Below are 21,645 nucleotides of genomic sequence, written 5' to 3' on the forward strand. Positions count from 1 at the left end.
CCCAGAGAGGTGAAGAAAACATACACATTCAATTTTCAAACTTGAAATGCTAAGGAGGTTGTGAAATTAAAAGTTTTTAAAATGCTAACGAGTCTATGTAATACTCTTCTATTTGACCTAACACCCCACAATGTGGCATACCCATTATGATTTAAGTTTTAATCCCAAGAAACCCTAAGCTTCCTTAAATCACTATATCTTACTCTACCCTTCAGCATTTTTACCTGTAAACATAGTCAATTCGTGGTAGCCATTAAATTGGATGCTTTCTGGTAGTAACTCACACACCTAGGAGCATTTAACCCACTTTTTCTCCACTAACAAGGTGGGCTTGACTCACCTGTGATGGGCAAAACCAAGTTTCTCCTTCCCATCAATATTCAATACCTTTGAATGCAACTTTTGGAGCAGCCATATATTCAGATTCATCCTTTCCTACAATGCAATAATTGTTTTCTAAATTATCGTTCTTATTTTGTCAAATGGTGTGTGCCTTCTCCCCTAAGCAGCTTACATGAGTGGGTCAGTTGGAACCTAATATGGATGAGGTTTCGAAGGTATGTGCTGTGCACTCCACAGGCTTCAGAATTTCCTGCTTGTGGTAATTTCTGTGGTTATTCCAGCCTATTCCTTTCTGTGCAGCAAGGCTTAGAACCCTTCCCCACGGCATTTACCCAAGCCGCTGCTCATGAAGAAAATAAATCCAAATGCTATCTTCAAAATCAGATGTTAATGTCCCATACCTCTCAACAAGTCAGCCCATCCCCAACGAGTTTTACTTTGCATTCCTTCCATACACAAAACTATTCTAGAGTGCATGCCATAGAGTTGAGCCAAGAAGCCAGATGTCTGGATCAGTATTTTGTGGTTCAAGGGCAGTTGGCCACCCCCCGACCCAGCCCCCATGGCCACCCCATCAGAAAGGCCAAGAGGATTTTATCGATAATGACATTGTTGTACTTAACCTTCCTTTGTGGAAGAATCTCTATTTCTTTTCTGTCTCATCATTCATCAGGTACATATATTATTTTATTTATTTTTAAGATTTTATTTATTTATTTGACAGAGAGAGAGACAGTGAGAGCAAGATCACAAGCAGGGGGAGTGGGAGAGGGAGAAGCAGGCTTCCTGCTGAGCAGGGAGCCCAATGTGGGGCTTGATCCGGGGACTCCGGGATCATGACCTGAGCCGAACACAGATGCTTAAACTACTGAGCCACCCTGGCGCACCCTCCCTGTTTTTATAGCTTTTTGAGGATAGAAACGTCTTTCTTCAGCTAGAAGGTAGAAATGGCCCTGGTTTCAGAGGCAGACAGGCCTGGATCTGAATTCTAAAACTCCATACATTGCTGTAAATTGGCTCACAAAGAGAAAGGTCCTGATTTGTAGTTGCCACCAATTCCCATGGTGTAAATACTCCTAATATGACTGATTTCTAGTTACCCAGTCCTTTAACAACTGCTTACAGTGAAATTTTACTTATCTGATAGCTCTTGCAAACAGGCTGAGATAAGAAGGGCTCCAGGTTATCACTGACAGAGGATGGGCAACCTGTCAGTCTTGTTCAAACTCCTGGATCACCATAATCTAGAGTTGTGCTTGGCACGTGGCAGTTACTCATCCATATTTATTAAATGAGGGAATGAAAATGCCCCTGCCCTTGTTCACATACTTTCTGTTTACAGTATCAGTAAAATATTCATACTAGTGGTATTAGAGAGGTTGCTGAATAGATTAAATACTAGCTAAAAAAAAAGTCTACAAAATGCCCAACCAAATGCCTGGTCCTTAATGGGACATACCTGTTAATTCCTGTCCTTCTGGATTATTCTACATACAAAGTGTCTTCTACCTAGCAGGAATGCATTAGATAAATGAATGAATGAACAAGTGAATAATTGAATGACGTTAGTAAGGAGCATCCGTTTCGGATAGGAAGGGACAATTTTAGTCTTTATCAATGGGTAATGGATGGAAATATATGACTGCATGTATGCTTTTGTGACTTTGCTATAATTTTAAAGGCCCTTCTAGCCTTAGCACAGGGATGTGAATTCAAACGCCTGCACAGGCCAAGCTGTTAAAGTAAATGGTTAAAATGTGCTCAATGTGAAAACTGCAGGGAGTGGTTGGGATGAAGGTGAACTAGAGACTACACACCCACCACAGAGGCACACAAATTTGAACATTTTTAGACTTCTATGAGAGCCAAATGAAACAAGTCTGAGGCGGGGTGCGGCTCCTAGGCCCCCAGCATTAAACCTTTGCTTTTGTCATGGTAAAAAACCGGGTCTCTGGAGCCAACACTGGCCTGATTTTGAAACCAGGTTCCGCTTCTTACCAGCTATTGGCCTTAGGCAAGTCACTTCAACTCCCTGTCCCATTATCCAAGGGAATGCAAGGACCCCCAGAGGGAGGGGCTCTAGCAGGGATTGGAACAAGCCCAGGCACCCATATGCTGAACTGTGAATCCTCAGGTAACTAACAGGGCAAGAGTTGGGGAGACGACCATTCTACTCGACTCTTTCATCTGCATGTAAGACCAGAGGAAAAAATTTCTCCTCAATATTGGAGACCCTTTAGTACAATAATTGGATCTCAAACTTGGCTGCTCATTAGAATCACCTGGAACTCGTAAAAATAGGGATTCCTAGGTCTGAGCCCTGACACTGATGTAATTGATCTGGGGTATGATCTGGGCGTCAGGTGATTACTGTGCAGCCAGGGTTAAGAAACACAGCCCTAAAAGATGAAATGAGGGAAAAAAATTATGTGATTTTCAGGGACATTATGTGAATTACTTTTATGTACCTTGGCAGCATGCTGTTTTCTTTAACAAATGAATACACAAAGGCTATTTCTGCTGGACTTCAAATATTTAAAAAACAATAGCCCGATAAAACAAAAACAGAAACAAAAGAACTTTAACTCTCATGTGCAGTTGCATTTATTCAAACTGATTTTGTTAGAAAAAAAGAATTCGGCCTTCGCAGGACCATATAGAATGACACGTGATTGTCGCTCTGAAACGTGAACATTTCATGAGCCATCCCTCTCTGCTTAAATCCTGCCTTGCCCTTTCTCGGAACTCCCACCAAGAAAAAGCTTAAGTGCCTTACCTAATTTGCTATGAGGCAGCTTACCTATTTAGGTTAGGGTACCAGAGTTGATGAGAAATTCTTTGTGAAGCCAAGCACAAGTTTTTGCTTTCTACTATTTCTAGCAATCAGCTGGCTTTTCCAGTCCCTCATTAGATCAATCATGGCCATTGTCTTACAGTTGAGTGGGAAATCGTTACAGGTGGAAGAAGGCATGATGCCTCTAATTCAGCAGAGGCCCCCCTAACAGGAAAGCTGCAAGGAATTACAATCAAATAGGAGACTTGTCAGTAGAAAGGGGTTGCTTCCAAGGCAGGATTTCTGAAGACTTTCTGGATTTTGAGTCCAACAGAAAATGTAGACAGAAACTGTAACAAATCCACATGCACACAAGAAATGACCACCCTTTCTTTCAAGCACATTCCAAGTCTGGTGTTGGACTTGCAGCGTTAGCTGAAATGCTGCTTGGTACCGACACACTTAGCTTTGGCAGGGGCTTATCTCTTTTACAGGCCATTTGTTTGGGAATGTGTTTTACAGGTGGCCTTGCTGTCGGGTCCAAACCCTAGGCTTATGTAGCATACTATTGCTGCACATCTTTGTGACTGAATCAAGTGTCACAGATTATGGGCTGCTCGTAGCCAATAATATGGAAAGTTCTTTTTTGTCTCTCTTTGCTTTTTTTCCCTGGCCTGTTGAGCAATCACAGTCAAAAGCCAGCTGAACCCATCATGAGGGGACAGGCGAGAGAGAAATTACTGGAGCCCAGATTTCTGCTTGGGCCCATATATGGGCTCTGGGGTGACCCTAGGAGCAGGTGGGTCTTATTTGGCACCCCTCCCATTAAAACCTGCCTCGGAAATCAGTTTATTTGAAGGAGTTAACGAAAGTGCTAGATATTTTCTACCACTGGCAGAGGGAAAAGTAGTGCACACGTCTGAATAAATAACTGAAAATGGCTTCTCACTGTTCAGGAAGTACAATCAATTTGAAATTAGGATTATGGAAACATCTGCGAAAATTCAAGTGTCATCTCAATTTGGGCTCATTCAGATCCTGTATTTTTCAACTTCCCAAGCAGTGCATTTAAAATCTAATCCTAATTAACACACATAGTTTAATTATAGCCAACAAAATATTCTACAAAAATTGTGTGTGCTGGTTGGGGGGATGGGTGAGGAGGGAGGAGGCGAGGGGGAAACCAGACAAATGTTCCCTGATTGTAAAAATTCTTGTTTGGTTAATAATATAAATCCTCAAGATTTTAAACACACACTGAAGTTGCTTATCAGGAATCAAAGTAACATAAAGAAGTATGGAGCCTCCTTTCCTCATACTACCTTTTGCTTTCTTCCTATTGTTAACCTGGAAGAACAAAGACCTTGTTAATTTGGCTTATGCACTCTCTTTTGCGAAGACCTTTGTTGCTTTGTTTATTTTCTTTCTCTGATCAGAAGATAAACCTTTATGGTTGTGTTTGAGTACAAATAAAGAAATAAATCTACTTGCATAAAGCAAACTTTATGGTCTGTTGTTTTAGTGATGAGAAACACCTCTAAGGATTTGAAGGTTTAACTGAGAGGCACACCAGCATGTTTGGATGCTTTATTGGAACCTCATCCTAATCAACCAAAACACAGCAATCAACCATCTTGCAGAATTATCGGCGCTTTCCCCTCCCAAACCTGGCATAAGTGGAATGTGCAAAGGGAACATAAATTTAAAGAAAACAAAACAAAAATCAATCAAACAAGGGGAAAAATCCCATCCAGAAGCTCAAACATAATTTTAACTAAAATTAACTCTGGGAGAGAGCTTACAAATTCAGGCTGACTTAGTCTCATTTTGTATCATTATTTTGGTCAATAATAGATCTAAGGAAAAAAGTCAGATTTCCTGATTCTTCTACTTAAGTATTACCTTGTTACTCAAGTTAAGATGCAGAGAAGTGACTTCTATTCTCGATTCTGTTCATTGTATCCCTATTGCTGGAAAAAGAAAAATATTCAAATTCTTGGTATTATTCTGAAAATTTTACTGTAGTATTTGCTGTGATGTAATTTGACCCTCAGTTAGTATTAAAGTAGTCTGGGTTTCTGAGGATCAGATGGTGATATTACTTCTTAAATTAATACCATTGTAATTTCTGTCATTTAAACCCAGTCTTGAAGATAAAATCCATTGTCGTTAGCACTCAATGGTTTGTACATTTGCTTTGCTTATAAATCAATGGCATTCCTTTGCCCACCATGACTTTTAAGAATTTTTAACAGTGTGGCGTTTTTCAATTGGTTAATAGTCATGAATGAATGACAGAGGGTATGCTTTGGCATTTTCTTGAAAAGAATCCTATATTTCTCTGCAGAACCCAGTGGTTCAAAAAGACCTATATAATAGGAACATAAGGTATTTCTACACTGAAGGATAAAATTTACTAGAATCGGGCTTGAAAAGTAGTCAGCAAAACAGCTTTTGATTAAATTTTATCAAATCCTACAGCTAACAATTTGTAATTTTTTTTAAATTACCAATTCTTATTCTCTCTCATTTTCCTTCTCCATCATTCTCTTCTAGTGTCTTGCCTACCAAACTCCATGAAGGAAGAAACCGTTCATTCCTGTCTTTGTCAGAGAGCCTAGCACAGAGCCTGGCACATAATAAGAAAGCAATAAATATGAATTGAAAGAAAGGATGAATTCTACTTACTCACTGATTTCCATGATGAAATGTGAGATATGATTTCTGGCTGGATGTAGGAAGGTGACTGTAGAATCAAGCATAATAATCTCATGCTGAAAAAGGTAGCAAACATTTCCAGGTCATTTTTTAAAAAGACATTTTATAACTGTAATGATCAAAGCAAATCACAAGGTAAGAATAAGAAAACTGCAAATGATTTGGAGATCAGGCATTGGGGTCAAACCATCTGGATTCAAATTTCACGTCTCCCTCTTATTAGCTGTGTGGTATAGCAAGTTGCTTAACCTCGTAAGGCTCGGTTTTCTCAGCTACAACATGGCCTGGGGGTTTTAGTGAGAAGCAGGGAGATCATGCTTGTGAAGTATGCAGCAAAGTGCCTGGAAATTAACCTAGGATCAGAAACTGAAGTGATTATGATTAGTTAGAAATAGTTTCATTTTTGGCATAATGACTTAAAGGTCTGAAGGAAAAAGCACCAATAGCTGAACTGAATAGAACACCATGGACTAAAATGTTCCCAGACATTTTCAAACTCCTCCCAGATATTCCATGGCAGAAAGTTCTATAATCTCTCTGGATTCTAGGCCCAGTTTCTTGGTATAACATGGAAACTGTTGGCTTGTAGAGAGGAACAAGTTGTTCTGGGCTGAGGAGGGGAAATACAATGGGGGCAGAAATGCAACTACAAATTAGGGAAGAGGGAAAAGTGACAGTTAAAACAGCTTTTCCAACCTTCCACAGTTCACATTTATCTAAATGCTTTTGCAAAGAGTCAGACTCCCAGTGTGATGGAAACAAAAACTGCATTTTATCCACAGAGGACGTTCATCTGTTTAACGGGCATTCCATTATTGTGTTGACCAGAAAGCAGTGCTCAGGTCCTACAAATTATTGTAGAAATAAAGTTAAGAATTCATTTGTAAAACAAAAATGACTAAGAATAATGATTCCATTTTGCATTCAAATATAGAGTCATGACACTAAAGCCATATTTTAAGCCAGAGAAATTGTAAAATATGGACGTATATATAAAATTGGAGTCTTGAGAATGAATTTTACTGCTATGGCTAACCTACAAACAAACAAGTGTGGTAATTTTGCTATCAGCATGTGCATGTGTGATAATAGTGAGGTAGGCAGGGCTGCTCAAGAATTAGGGGCATCCATAGATCATGTGACCAAAAATTCAAAATGGATGGAAGGGGACAGTGTATGAAGGAGACAGGTGGAAGATGGGAAAGGTTGAGTAAGGCAGGGTAGAAGCATTTGGAACTTTTAACGGCAAATTTGTGTGTTTGGCAGCCTATGATAAAGGATTAGAAGAAACATAAGTTGTTATTTTCAAGTCAAAATGTCACAATAAGGCAGTATGTACCAGGTGGTGTCAGCTGGAAACGGAACATGGTACTGGTATTCCACTTAAGGTAGACTCACTGGTGTGGTTGCTTGCTTTATGGTTCCATTTCATCTACGGTTATAACGTTGCCACTAGTTTTGTTCCTTGGCTAGATAGAGATGATTAATAGAAGGGCAGAAATGCCGGAGGTAGCTAGACAAAAGAGATTCTCTTTCCAGGGAATTTGAAACATGAGCTGAGATATTTAGAAGCAGGAGGTGGTTTCAAGCTATTGTTTCATAATTAGTGTCTTTGAGTTACCATTGTAAGGGGTCCTCTCATCCCAGAGTCTTGTTCTGCTCTTCCTTATGTTCTACGAGCTATCTCACATTTTCTAATAAATATCTCCCCCTGCCCCACTTTTGCATTCGTTCACCAGACTTGTATGCCACCAAGAGGACCTTACATGATTTATCACCTGGGCCCTTCTATTCTCCAATGGAGTTGACTGAACACTCACAGAGGATTGGACAACTAAGTATAAAGTGTTGTTGGTTCTACACAACAAGCCAGTTCCATGATTTATAAAATACAAAAAGCAACAAACAACACTTTCTAATAGCTCATTTCAGTTTCCAAGCTTAGGGAAAATAAAGTGTGTCTGCTTCTCCCTCTCCAGATCCCCCTGATTGTGCGCTCTCTCTCTGTTAAATAAATAAATAAATAAATAAATAAATAAATAAATAAATAAATAAATAAAATAGGGAGAGAGAAGTACATCGAGACTAAGATGTAGACCCTGGATTTGAATCCCACCTGCTACTTAAGAGCCATGTGACCTTGAGGATTTAAGTTAACACCTCTTTGCCTCAGTTTCCTCTTCTGTAAAATGGAAGGAAAATAACACTTACCTCACTGGATTGTTGTGAAGATTAAATTGGTCAACATATATAAAGGGGCTAAAAGGCTGACATTCAGTAAGAACTATGTAAATGTTAATGATTATTATTAAAAAGAAATTTATTAAAGGTTATTAAAAAGAATAACAAAGAAATAAACAAAGCAAAGTGTGTGGATACAAGTGCTTGTACCTGAGAGAGAAAAAGAAAAGATTTTGAGTCAGAAGAGAACTATTTCTCTCATTCCCTTCCATTTTGTCAAATTATATTAAAAGCTCCTGCAATTGTGCAAAGTTTGCTGATGCCCCCTGAGTTGACCATGGCTGTTATTATAGTGGTAGAAGGGAAAACTGCTTTGTCAAGTTGGAGATCCATCCAAATCCAAAAGAAGTGGATGGACTCTATATTGCCTCCTCCAAGCATAGGCTCACCAAGACTCCCAGAGAACTGTAGTAACATAAAAACTCGTGCCTTCACTGTGTCCCCTGGCTCTGCCTAAGCAAATCAGTGCATAGCCTTTCCGGAGTCCATTTTTCTGTGATCCTTTGAAAGCAGGTCTTTTGAGTGTTTAAAAATGTTAAAAACTTGTAATCAGCATTATTTTATCTTTTTTTCTTTTTTGTGTGTGATTTGTATTGATTGATTATATCAGCACCTTTTAAAAAAAGAACTGTGCTGTTACCTGCCCACTGAAATCTATGAATATTGCTAATCAAAGCTACTCTTGTGATGGAAGCAATTCTTATATAGAGTTAAGAAGGGAGAAAGGATCCAAAGATAAGAGAGACATCTAATCTATCAAGATGTGAGTACTTGAACACAATTTGTAACAAGTATGTTTATGTTTCAATGAAAATTTACAAGAAATAAGCTTTCAGTTTAAATATCAGCGCCAGTTATTTCAGGTTAATAGGAATGAAAAGGCCTTGAGCAATCTATCTAGAAGTGGCCACACGATTTGTTAACTGAAGATTGAAAATTTTATGATTGAGAGTAGTTACTCAATCTTGTATCCACAAAGATCAGCCAAACTGGCTACTTGGATTGTCCCAGAATTTAAGTCCATAGAGGGTGAATGTGTCATATTTAGTGTTGTTTATTTCATAAGATATTAGATTAAAGTCATTAGTTCAAACAAATTACTTAGTATTATTACTTCATATAAAATGCGCCATAACCTCTGTACACATCAAAGTGTATAATTTACACCAAAATCATTACTTGCCAATATTTGGGGACCTTGGTAGGAAATCAAGAAACCATCTAGTCTGGTCAGTGAGAATGAAATTTCTTTTCTTCCTTGCCTGAGAACTGCTTTCCCTCAGCCCTTTTCAAAGACTTTGTCAAAATTTTAAACTAAATAGATGTGCAGTATATAGTAATGATCTAGAATTACTATTAATAAATTTCTCTGAAAGCTGTAATATCCCAATGTCCAACTGTTCTGAAACTTCCTGCCCAGACTCTTAATGATATGATTCAACTCAAAGTCCAATAGAAGGAGGAAAAGTTAGTGAAACAATGTACAAAAAGGATTTAAATTAAAAGTTGGAGAAAGTTACAGAGAATAGAATACATTCTTGACTTGATGGCAGGCTTAATGGGGACTTCCAAAGAAAGCTAGAAATTGGGAGGGGGGATCCTCTCTCTCTCTCTCTCTGTTTTTCTCTCTCTTCTTCTCTCTTTCTCTTCTTTCTCACTATTTTCTGTATTTTGAAATTTTGAGCCATTTGGGAGATTTTTGAGGATTGAAATTTTATGGATGCATTTTATTTTTTAACCTTGGGAGTAGCCTAATGATAAAATTTTGTGTGGTTCCTCCCTTCATCAGAAACAAACTAAATTTAACTGTGCAAACATATATGGAATGCCTAGGCTCCGTAGAATGTTTAAGGACCAGGGTTATGCCCTTCAGAAGATTATATTCTGACAGAGATAGACACATGTATCATAAATTAAGGAATAGTTCACATATATAAATTAAATAGATGGACATCGAGAATAACCAAATAAATGACTCTGAAGAACAGATTTTTTTTTTTATACTTTTGTGTTCATTTTTTGGTGATAAACAATTGTAGAAAACCTAGAAAATTTTAAAAAGTCCTCTGGACACCAGAAAAATCCCCTAGAGAAAATCACCATTGCCCACATTTTGATGTTCGGTCTTCTAGCCTGAAAGACATGAAAAAGGATAAGCATGAGAACCACAATAAAGGTACAACTGATAAGATTTGACAACTGATTGAATGTGGTGAGAGGAAAATCATCAAGAATAACCATATTTCAGAACTAAGCAACTTGGTGCACAGTGATACAATAAACCAGATAAGGACCATGAGAAGAGCAGCAGGCTTACAGGGAAAGGACAGGTGTAAATTTAAATGTTTGAACTGGAGGTAACAGCAGTAGAGGAACATGGAAATCCTAGTATGTGGATGGTTAGGTAGAGTTGATACTACTGGTAATATTTTTACGGTATCCTAATTGAGGCTGGTCATTTTAAATTTATTTTTTAAAGATCATTCTCAACTATATATCACAAACCCTGAACTGTAGTGAGAAGAAGCTGAGATCATATTTTGATCCTCATCATTAGCTCAGATGAATACATTTAAAACATATATGTGTTGTATAAAGTGCTCCTCCCATTATCTGTGGTATAAAGTCATAAGGAGATATGCAATGAATATTCCCATTCATAAATAATTTTGACCAATGTCTACCAAAAATGTCTTATCTTAGGCACCTATGAAAATATCAATTTACTAAAAATTGAAGTTTATAGGCCTTGTTCTGTTCTACAAGTGAGATAACAATGTCACCAAGAACTAAATGGTTATTAACAATGAAAATAAGTCACATAGCTAAAACTGAGAGAAGCCTAGAGAGTGAGGTTTAGAGAAGTCAGATTTGCTCACTGGGCCACTGTGGCTGAACCGGAACATTAGATAAGGATCTATCTTCACTTTCCCTATTCTTGCAGACCCTTAACATCTACTTTGTGCAGAGTTAGCCCACTTGGATCTGGAGCAAATAAGTAAGTGATAGACATCACTGGTTATATACCCAATTTTCATTTGCCCTTATTCCTTACTATCAATTTCCTATTTTGTTCATGTAGGCCATGACCCCTGACCTGGGGGATTAATTCTGATTGGTCTAAACAAAACATGATAATGCATTTCATTTTACTAGTCATTGGTCTATGTGCAGGCATGTGATACAGTTATGGCCAATGAAATGTAAGAGGAATTCTATAAAAGTTTTTGCCTCCTTAATGAGAAGGAGAGCAATGAGAGTAGAAAGCCCCTTGCCCAACCTCTGCTCCCACCCCGCAAGGATATAATTATTTTGAGCGTTAGCAGCCATTTCCAACCACCTTAAAACAACAACATTAAAATAAGGAGAGGACAGTTGTACAACAAAAATCAGAGAATCATACCTCTTTTAGGACATCTCTGGAATGCTGTGCCAACCCTGAAATCCCTACCTCCAAACTTTATGTTATGTTTAACCATTAGTTGACTTTATAGTTGAAGCCACTATTAGTTACTTCCCTTGTAGTGAAAAGTAATCCTAATAATGTCTGTAAAGCATCTATCATAAAGCATGCACTTGATAGATTTTAATATACATAAAATTAATGCATAGGCTTAGATGCACATTGTAGAGCACAGATTTAGTTTAGCTGAAGAGTGTGTCTGGGATAGGCACTCAGGTCCCAAAGTCCTACATACTTCACTTAAGACCAGCTTTACTATTATCCATATCTAGGTGTTAGCTTTGGTTTCTTTTTTTCAAAGATTTTATTTATTTGACAGAGAGAGACACAGTGAGAGAGGGAACACAAGCAGGGGGAGTGGGAGAGGGAGAAGCTGGTTTCCTGCGGAGCAGGGAGCCTGATGTGGGGCTCGATCCCAGGACCCCGGGATCATGACCTGAGCTGAAGGCAGACGCCTAATGACTGAGCCACCCAGGTGCCCCAGCTTTGGTTTCTTGATTTCCAAAGTAGTTAGGTGCATGCCTTGCAACAACCCAGGTTGCTGAGTTCCAGCAAGATCCAACAACACCCTAACCCCAAGAGATGGGCACTCTTCATCAGACCAGTTTTCACTCCTCTGGGCATTGCTATGAGCCACCAGTCACCAGTATATCTTCTCTCTCTGCTTCTTTCTACACCCTTGAGAACAACCATGTTGGAGTGGAATGAACAGGAGCTTGGCAGAGTAAGAGATATGGAAAAGGAACAGAGGGCTGAATAATCCATCAGCTGGCTAATCCACCTTTGAATAATTCATAAACCAACTAATCTGACCCTACCATCCTGCCTATACATCTAGGAAAACAAAAAGGAGCCTTCAGGCAGCTAGCCTTTTTTGCTTCTTCCAGTGAGCTCCAATATCTCAGGGCAAAGCCAAGAATTGTTCCGGTCACCACCATATCCATGGGGCTTAGAAAGGGTAGCCAGTCAGTTATATGTTCTTCTCTGTAGTTTCACAAGCAATACAGCAAAATACTTCAGACAGAGGAAACAAAACATCAAAGAATTCAAAGGAAATGAGGTCATCAGAATCAAGTCCCCAGCGTTCCCAGGAAGAGAATCCTCATGGTTAAGAAAAAAGACACAAAAACAGCAAAAATCTGATTCTAGATCTCCCTTCCTTCTCAAGAACAAAAGTATGTATTTCTCAGTCCCTAATGTGGGGACATAATAGAGATCCCAGGTCATTGTAAAGGAGAGTAAAACTATACCTCATTGTTAACCTGGCATAGAAGGATGGTCAATACCAGGGTTTTCGGTTATTGATGTGCTCTCTGTCTTTGATATAGGAAATCTACATTTTAGGGAGAAAAATGGTTTGATAGGCTGTCCCCAGACAATTAGTAGTGGGACAACAATACAACTAAAATGTTTTAAAAGTTGGTGAGATTGGGAATCAGGTAGTCAGTACCCACACCTAAACTTTAAAGAGGAAGGTAGCTGTCACTACATGTCCTTATTTGTTGAGGTAAAATAATCCTGAGATATGTTCCCTCTTGCGTGAGAAAGAAAACTGCAACGGAATGCAAACAGGTATGTCATAAATGCCTTTAGCATTTATCTTTTCATTGTCCACACTTTCTGGCTTTGGCTGAGTGTCACCTCTATGCTGGGCACTGTGCTGAGCAGAGGGACTCATAGAGGAATCACATAAAGCCTCTGCCCATGAGAGTTCACAGACCGGGGGTACACAATTACTCATCTAGAAACCTTGAATTAATTCTGTTTGAACACTACCATTTGCCTTGATATAAATCACATAGAATTCCATAGACTGTTGCAGGCAGAAGAAAGCTTAGAGAGTTATCAGGGAAGCAGAGAGGGGGATACTGTAAGGTTTGAATGGCTCATCAGCTGGTTTATCCATCTCTGAATAATCAAGGAACTGGCTACTCCAGACTAGCACCGCTAAACAAGCACCACATGGTAAAGGTGCTCAATCACATTTGTTAAAGGGATAAATGAGCCCTCGCTCCATGCAAAAACACAAAAAAGGAAATCCATCTCTGAAAGGTGAGAGATCAGGTGGCAAATTCCCCCAATCTCTAGTTCATCGCTCTGCCACACACAATGCCCTTAAATGAAAATAAAACCTTTTATCATTGATCTAGTCCTTTCTTTGTCATTCACACTTTGAGGCTCTTGTCATCATGCCTTGACCTGCTTCATAAATTTTAATAAAGCTTTTTTTAAAGTAAATATTTTATTGGCATATAACATGGAGATAGAAACATGCATAAACTGTAAGGGTAAACCTCAAAGTATTTTTACCATGTAATCATACCTGGTTAACTACCAACTGGATTAATAAATTGAGATTACTAGCACCCAGACACCTCTTCTGTAAGCCTCTGAGCTTTACCCACCTCTCCACCCCCTCCACCCCAACACACACACACACACACACACACAAACACACACAGATAGCTGCTATTCTGACTTTTATCACTATTGCTTACTTTTGCCTGTTTTTAAATTTTATGTAAATAATTAACAACATACTTTTTTGCAGCCACTTTCTTTCTATCAATATTCTACCTGGAAGATTCATTCCTGTGATATAGTATGTATTTATTACTGTATAGTATTCCACCCTGTGCATACACACATAGTCACAAGCTCACATCCATCACAATTATTCATCCCTTCTATCATCGAGGGACATTTGAGTCACTCCCAGTTTCAGGCTGTTAAAAATATAGCTGCTATAAACATTCTAGTTTATATCTTTTGGTGCAACATGTACCCATTTCTCCTTCATATACACTAAGAAGTGGAATTGCTGGCCATAGGTATATGTTAAACTTCATTAAAAACTGCCAGTTTTCCAAAGCAGTCTCACTAACTTCCATTTCTATAGCAACTTGTCCTTAATGAATTTTGTGTTGTAGAGGTTGGGTTTTGTTTTTAGGCATTTTGATGGATAGACGGTATCTCACTGTGGTTTTAACTTGCTTTTCCTGATGACTAATTATGTTGAGCACCTTTTCCTGTGCATATTGGGCCATTTAGATCATTTCTTTATTAGAAAGTGTCTTCAAGTCTCTTGCCATTTTTAAGTGGGATTAGCTTCCTTTTTTATTGATGTGTAGGGTTTCTTTATATATTTGGGATCTGAGTCCTTTGTCATATTTTTTGCATCACAAATTGCTTTGCCTTTTGACTTTCTGAATGGTATCTTCTAATGAGCAGAAATTTTTCATTTTAATGAAATCTAATGTATCTGTTTTTTTTTTTCTTTTACAGCTAGTCCTCCTGTGTTTTGTTCAAGAAATCTTTGCCTACCCCAAGTTTATGAAGATATTGTCCTATGCTATCATCTAGAATTGTGCCATCTAGTTGCCACTAGCCACTTGTAACCATTTAAATTCACATTAATGAAAGCTAAATAACATTAAAACCTAATTTCCTCAGTTGCAGGAGCCGTATTTCAAGTGGTCACTAGTATGTGGCTAGTGGCTAGTGGACAGTGACATGGACATCATCAGAGAAAATTCTACTGGACAACACTGGTCTAGAAGCTTTGCTGTATTAGCTTTCACACTGCTATTCATAATCTACCTGAAACTAATTTTTTTTTGTAAAATGTGAGATAGGGCCATTCAATCTTTTATTGGGCCCACCGATGGGATATTTGGCAATCAGGAACATTTGCATGAGACTCTGCATGAGCAGAAAAATGAACTTTCATCGTGTTACACCACTGAGGTTTTGGTGTTTGTTTTAGCAGCTGGTGTTGCTCACCTTAATGAGTAGTCTATAATGTCACCAGTCCTCCTGTTCTACCCTTTCTCGATCTTCAGTTTCAGTGCATGTTTTCTTTAGGGATAAGACTTCCAATTCCCATCCTGTTTGTCCTTCCTTTCCAATAACTCATGCTTTGGAACCATATTTGTAGACTTCTTTCCCATCATTAGATCTTCGACATGTGGGGCATATATATTCATACACACACCACAAGTTTTTTTTTTTTTTTTTTTAAGAGAGAGAGAGAGAGCACAAGCAGGAGGGGCAGAGGGAGAAGGAGAGAGAATGTCCAGTGGACTCTACCCTGAGTGAGAAGCCCCATGTGGGGCTCGATTCCATGACTCTGAGATCATGACCTGAGGGGTCGTTCATTTAACCAACTGCACCACTCAGGTGCCCCCAGGATAAGATATTCTTTATTGAGTATCTGCTACGTGCAAACTACTCTCCACCAAAGTCTAACTCTTCCTCACTGGATTTTATAAGAATACTATCCTACACTTCCCTAATCTGTTTGGCTTCACAAAATATGATCTGATCATTGTAGACCCATTCATCCTTCTCACAGAATTTACGAGTTGGAGAACAATTCTAAGACCTGTCTTTCATAGATACCGCTTTAAGAATAAGCTGCCATGAGCTGAAGAGTTACTATGCAATATTTAAAATGTGGGACTATATACAAAGAGAAGTCCCATTTCCCTTGGGGGGGCGGACTGGATCACACACATCAGGGGGGTAGAAGCTGACCACTTGGACCAATGCTACATCCCAGTCCTGGGGGCTCTTTGGGATCAGATAATTATATCAAGTAGACACTAGCCGATAGATAAAAAGGTGAGGCAGAGAAGTGTTGTTGGTCAAATATGAAAAGCTAAATTTGTCTTTGAGTATCTTGTCGAGTTGAGGATTTGTATGCAGGGAATTTAGTATGGAAATACCCCCAAGGAAGTGGAGAAAGCATGGGAGAATAGGAGACCAAGGTAAATTTCAAACAAAGCACCAGCCTGAGTCAGATCCCACAGGGGAGTTATAGAGTATAAATTACCCAGCTCAGGGCAAGTGAACCAGGCTTTGTGCTATTGTATTCATCAGTCAGTCATTGACCAAAAGCCACTCCTGGTGGGAAAGAGGGGAAGCAGGAAGCAGGAGGCCAATGCAGGACAAAACTCCCAGGCGTTGCCAGCAGGCTGTTCGTGTGGGCAAAGTGCCTTCAGCAACCTGCTGTCAAGCCTCCAAAGTGAGTCACTCACAGATACAGGTCATTAGACGCAAAAACACACAGATGTTGAAAAAGGGGCACCTAGAAGCCAGAACAAGATCCGTGGGATGAAAGAGGAGTCACTTTAGTGTCCACATGTCAGCTTTAAGGGGCAAGGACACGCCTAGTGGTAGGGGACAAAACCAGAGATCAGGGGGCAAGTAAACTCAATAATAGCACATGATGGGGCCAGATAGTCCAGCCTTCCTTTTTTATTGATTGATCCCACTGAGCATGACTGAGTTTGTCTGGGTTATAGGTTCAGAACCAGAACAGACTAACTGAATGGTTTAATCTGATTGACTTCATTACATACATTCCCAGGAATTCTCCTTCTGCATGAGAGTTCTACAATTCAACAACTGTATCATTCATTCTTTCATTCATTCTCAAGTATTTATTAATATCTCCATGTATCAGACACTTCCTGAGGAATAAAATGAACAAGACCAATGTGATCTCCTCTGCAATGTGGAGGATACGTTACAACCTACTAGGAAGGAACTAAAGTTCAGAGAGGTAAAGGATCTTGCCCTAAACTACAAAGCTAGAGAGGCAGAGGTAGAATCTCAGCCCAGTTACCCAGATCCCACCCCTGGTTCTTTTAATCCAACGGGCTCCCTGGAAGATGCAAACAGTCAAGTCACTCACAGCAATCTAGAAGCAATGGCTACATTTTCCTTCCTCCCTAAAAAAGGCTTCTTGGGATGGTGGGAGAGAAAGGTCAAATGAATTTAATTATCTTATTAGCAATTTGGGGAGAGGTGTTGCTTTTTCATTAAAATACAATTATAAAAACTGAGCAAAAATTAAAAATCAAGTTCAGTTTCTGTATAGAGAGCACAAGGCCAAAAGACTATCCTTTCCCGTTTATAAACACCTTTCCCAAGGTGTGAAAAGACTTGGTGATAGGTGTATAATTTTACTGATCCTTTAGAAGCAGCTGAAATTGTGGAAAAACCAGAGAGGTGGCTTAGAATAGATCCCCTGCCTTAGCTTCAGCTGCCTAAATGTGGTCATTTCAAGACAGATTCCCAAAGTTAATTATGTTTTCCTGTAAAGTGTAACATTAATTGTAAGTGTAGAGTATTAAAATGGAATGTATAATACACTACTGAGATGCTTTGTTGTATTTTGTCCCAAATCAGTGTATCTCACATTAGGTCCCTGTAATGGTATTAATTATTTATCACTTGATGTGGAGAAAATATCAATTATAATAAAGTATAAAAGGGTTATTAGCTTTTCTGAACAATAAATAAAGGGGAAGCTAGGAGATCAATATGATGAATATATTAAGTTAAAATTCTCTTTTGCCATAACATCTGATAGTATTTTATGTACCAATCTCATGAAAGTGTTATAGACATTTAAAAAAGAAATATATTAAATAAAAATAAAATCTATTAAAGAGGGTAATTTTAAATATTTAATGATATAATTAAGTCTTATTAATGTAACATTCTTTATTTTTCAGATGAAAAATTCACAGGATTGTCATCCCTTTCATCTTAATCAGACACCATGTTTGTTGTAATTGTTTGTTACGTATTTTCATTAACATTTGATGAATATTAACTGTTTGAAATAAAACGGTATTTTTTTTCTTTAGCTATGATGACTAACAGGGGCGACTTCACAGCTAGCAGATGGAGAGCCAGAAAAGAAATGGGAGTTGTTCCAGCAAACTCTCTGAGGTAAAGGGCAGAGCACAGTCAAAAGTTCTCATGGTTCCACCTCTTGCTTCCCACTGTGGAGGGACCCATGGCTTTGCCATGCCTGCGAGAGCACATCTTAGAATCTTCTGGGAAGCACGAGGTCTAGAGGGGTATAGAACTGAATTCAAATACAGCTTGTGGTACCTCCCCCTTTAGTTTTGGGCAAGTTGCTAACCCTCTCGAGCCTCAAGTTCCTTATCTATAAAATGGGAATAATAACACCTTCCTTGTAGGGCAGCTGTAAGGATTAGAAAGAGTAAATATGTAGAGCCTGGTCCAGAGTAGATGCTGAATAAGGAAAAAAATAATCATTTGATGCACCCCCTCGAGTACTAGAAATGAAAGGAAAGAAGGCCATAGAGTAGTTCCTGATTCAGTTTAGCTAGAGTAATAAGACACAGTTCCTTTCAAAGAACATGCGTTAAAAATTGGTGAGGACCTTTATGCTATGAGAGACACCATCAAGAAGGTTAACAGACAAGCCTCAGACTGGAAACAAATATTTGCAAACCATATCTCTGATAAAGGACTTATGTTCAGAATATATAAAGAACGCTTACAACTCAATAAGGAGACAAAACCTTGATTACTCATTAAGAAAAAACACATGCCAGAAAGTTCAGTGCTCAAAGTTGGCTGTTGGGCTGTTTGTTATTGGAAATTGTGTAGGTTTTATGAAATGAGTTAATGTATATAAGGAGAATGTGTATGCATTGTGTACAAATGCAATCTTCTTTGGGGGCAGTGGGAGGAGGTAAGTAGGGTTCTAACATTGACACTCTTGTACAACATTTATCACAGCTTTCTAGGAATCTTCACGCTGAATGAAATTCACAACAGAGCTCCCAAAGGAAAATTTGGTTCAAGGAACTTATGAGAGAATGAGGGAATGAGTGAGTAGCTAATACCTTCTGGTACCAATAAAGATGTTCTACTGAAGGAGTAGAGAAGGTGATAAATACTATCTAGATTTAAAAAAAAGGGGGGGGGGAAGAAATGTTAAGACTGACTGCCTTGTCTTTGATATGTTGCAATGGTCTTCTTCTCTATGTGTGAGCATAATTCTACTAATAGTATCTATATCATAAACTATTGTTACCCCCTGTAAAGCTGTGAAAGATCCCATGGGAAGACAGCATAAAGATGGGGTGGAAAGAATAGTAGGCACATCGAATTGCATCTACCCAATATTGTTTACACAAAACACGGTGGCATTGGATCATTTTTTAAAGACTTGGTTTTGTCTCCTTTTTAATTATGAAGGATAAAATAAAATTGAGTGACTGAGAGGAATAAATAGATAATGAAGTATCAAGGGTTTTTATATAGAAGCTCCTTATTAAAATGACTGTCTCCTTCAACTGTTTAATCTAATTTCTGCAAGGCAGGTTTTCACTTGTTCTGCTCATATAAATGCACAGGTATTAAAGGTATTATTAAGACACTATGTAGTTCACACTCAGAGCTTGAAGAACTGCTTTAACCCCTTAAATGCTCAGTGAACCAACTGAAGAAGGACAACAAGCCGTGAGGAAAAACCAAACACTCATGGAAAACAGTGAAAGCAGTTTTTTTTGAGCTCCAGATTAGACCTGTGTGCCTTTCCTTATGTGCGGGTCCTCTACAAAATATATAACCCCACCTGCAATCCATGTTCGTTGAACTGGGGCCTCAATCTGGGTGCTTTGTGATTCAGCAGTCATACATGAGAAAGATATCAAGATTGGAAATGGGACTTTCAAGCAGACAATGGGAAAGTCTCTGCTCCCTATACTTCTATAGCTTTTATGGTCATCTTGCCTGTCAGAAAAAAATAAATAAATCAGACCTCTGAGTGTCCCAGTAACAATCTTCAAATAATCTTTCTTCGTTTGGAGGGTGTTACCAGTAAACCAGATTCTAGACAAGCTGCTTTCAAAGTATGGACTTCAGACGCATAGCATCAGCATCATCTGGCTTCTAGAAAAGCAAGTTCTGAAGCCCAGCCCAGACCTGAATCAGAAACTCAGGGAGTGGGACTCAACAATATGTGCTTTAATAGAATTTTCCAGGGGGTTCTGATACTGGCTCAACTTTGAGAATCACTACTCTAGATTGCTTGCATTTCAAGGGCTGCTTGACCAGTAACAGAAAAGGGGGACACATGCAGCCAGAGCCTGGCATTTTTACTCTGAATTTGCCCTTCTCTAACTAGGTGCCAGCACTCTGAGTCAGTCATTTAACCCTTTATAAACTGAGTAACTGGGCTGCTCAACATATGGGCCACTCCGGCAAATTGGCAGGATGCCACTGAGAAAGATATGCAAATAGGGTGTTTGTGCAGGCTTTGATGACACTTTCAATATTCCTTGTTGAATTAGCAAAACCTTTAAGTGGATAGGGGACTGTCCCCAGCCCTGGGAATTCCCCAATAAGATATAGGACTCTTTCTACCTTGGAAAACCCAAACCTTAGTAAGGCTGATGGAGTTCCTGAAGAGATTGTTCACAGAGATTGAGTCCAAAGAAAGTTAATCCTATAAACCAAACATGCATGCAAACACATACATGCACCCTTAAAAATCAACCCATTTAGAGCATAAATTATAAAAAAAACCTTTGACTTCACAGTTTTAAGCAATAGTAATTATTAAAATAAAGTAAAATATAATATAATAAATAATAAATATATCGAACTTAATGGATTATCACCTGAAGCTGTTGGTTTGAATTACATGTGTTACATGGAAAATGATTAGTTTTGAATACTTAATAAAATCCTGATTAAATTTAGATAAGCTTTTTTTGTATCTCTTTCCATACTTTCACATACCTGTGGTTTTGTGTTTTTCTTCTCTAGTTATAATGAATAACAATCTTTAGCCTCATTCTTTTTTTTTATGAAAAAGAGAAACAATAAAAAGAAAGTTAAAATGAAAAACACTTCCATACACAATTGAAGGGTTGGAAACGTAACAACACAAATTCTGAGAAATATAGGTTTCGCCTACACGGCACACACGTTATTCTTTTGTTACTATTGAAATACTTAAAAGTACAGTGTAAGCCTAAAATAGCTCAAACATTATGACAATGTTTCAGTAACAAATACCCCATCGGGGTTCCACTGAGAAACTTCAGCAGAAGGTAGAGTTGTCAGTTGCTTTGCTTTTATTTATACTAAGCAAAATCTGAGGGCCAAACTCAAGTCACCAGAGAAATTTGATGACAATTCCCTGAGAAATATCATCTCATCTGGTTAGGAGAGTAGGGCTGCTTCTGAGACTGTCTCTTAACAACGGTCATGGTTGTAGTAGGTGTGAAGGAACACTCAGGAATATACTCTAACCCAATGCCTCTAAACT

This window comes from Zalophus californianus, chromosome 1, assembly GCF_009762305.2.
Source record: "Zalophus californianus isolate mZalCal1 chromosome 1, mZalCal1.pri.v2, whole genome shotgun sequence".
NCBI classification, from domain to species: domain Eukaryota; kingdom Metazoa; phylum Chordata; class Mammalia; order Carnivora; family Otariidae; genus Zalophus; species Zalophus californianus.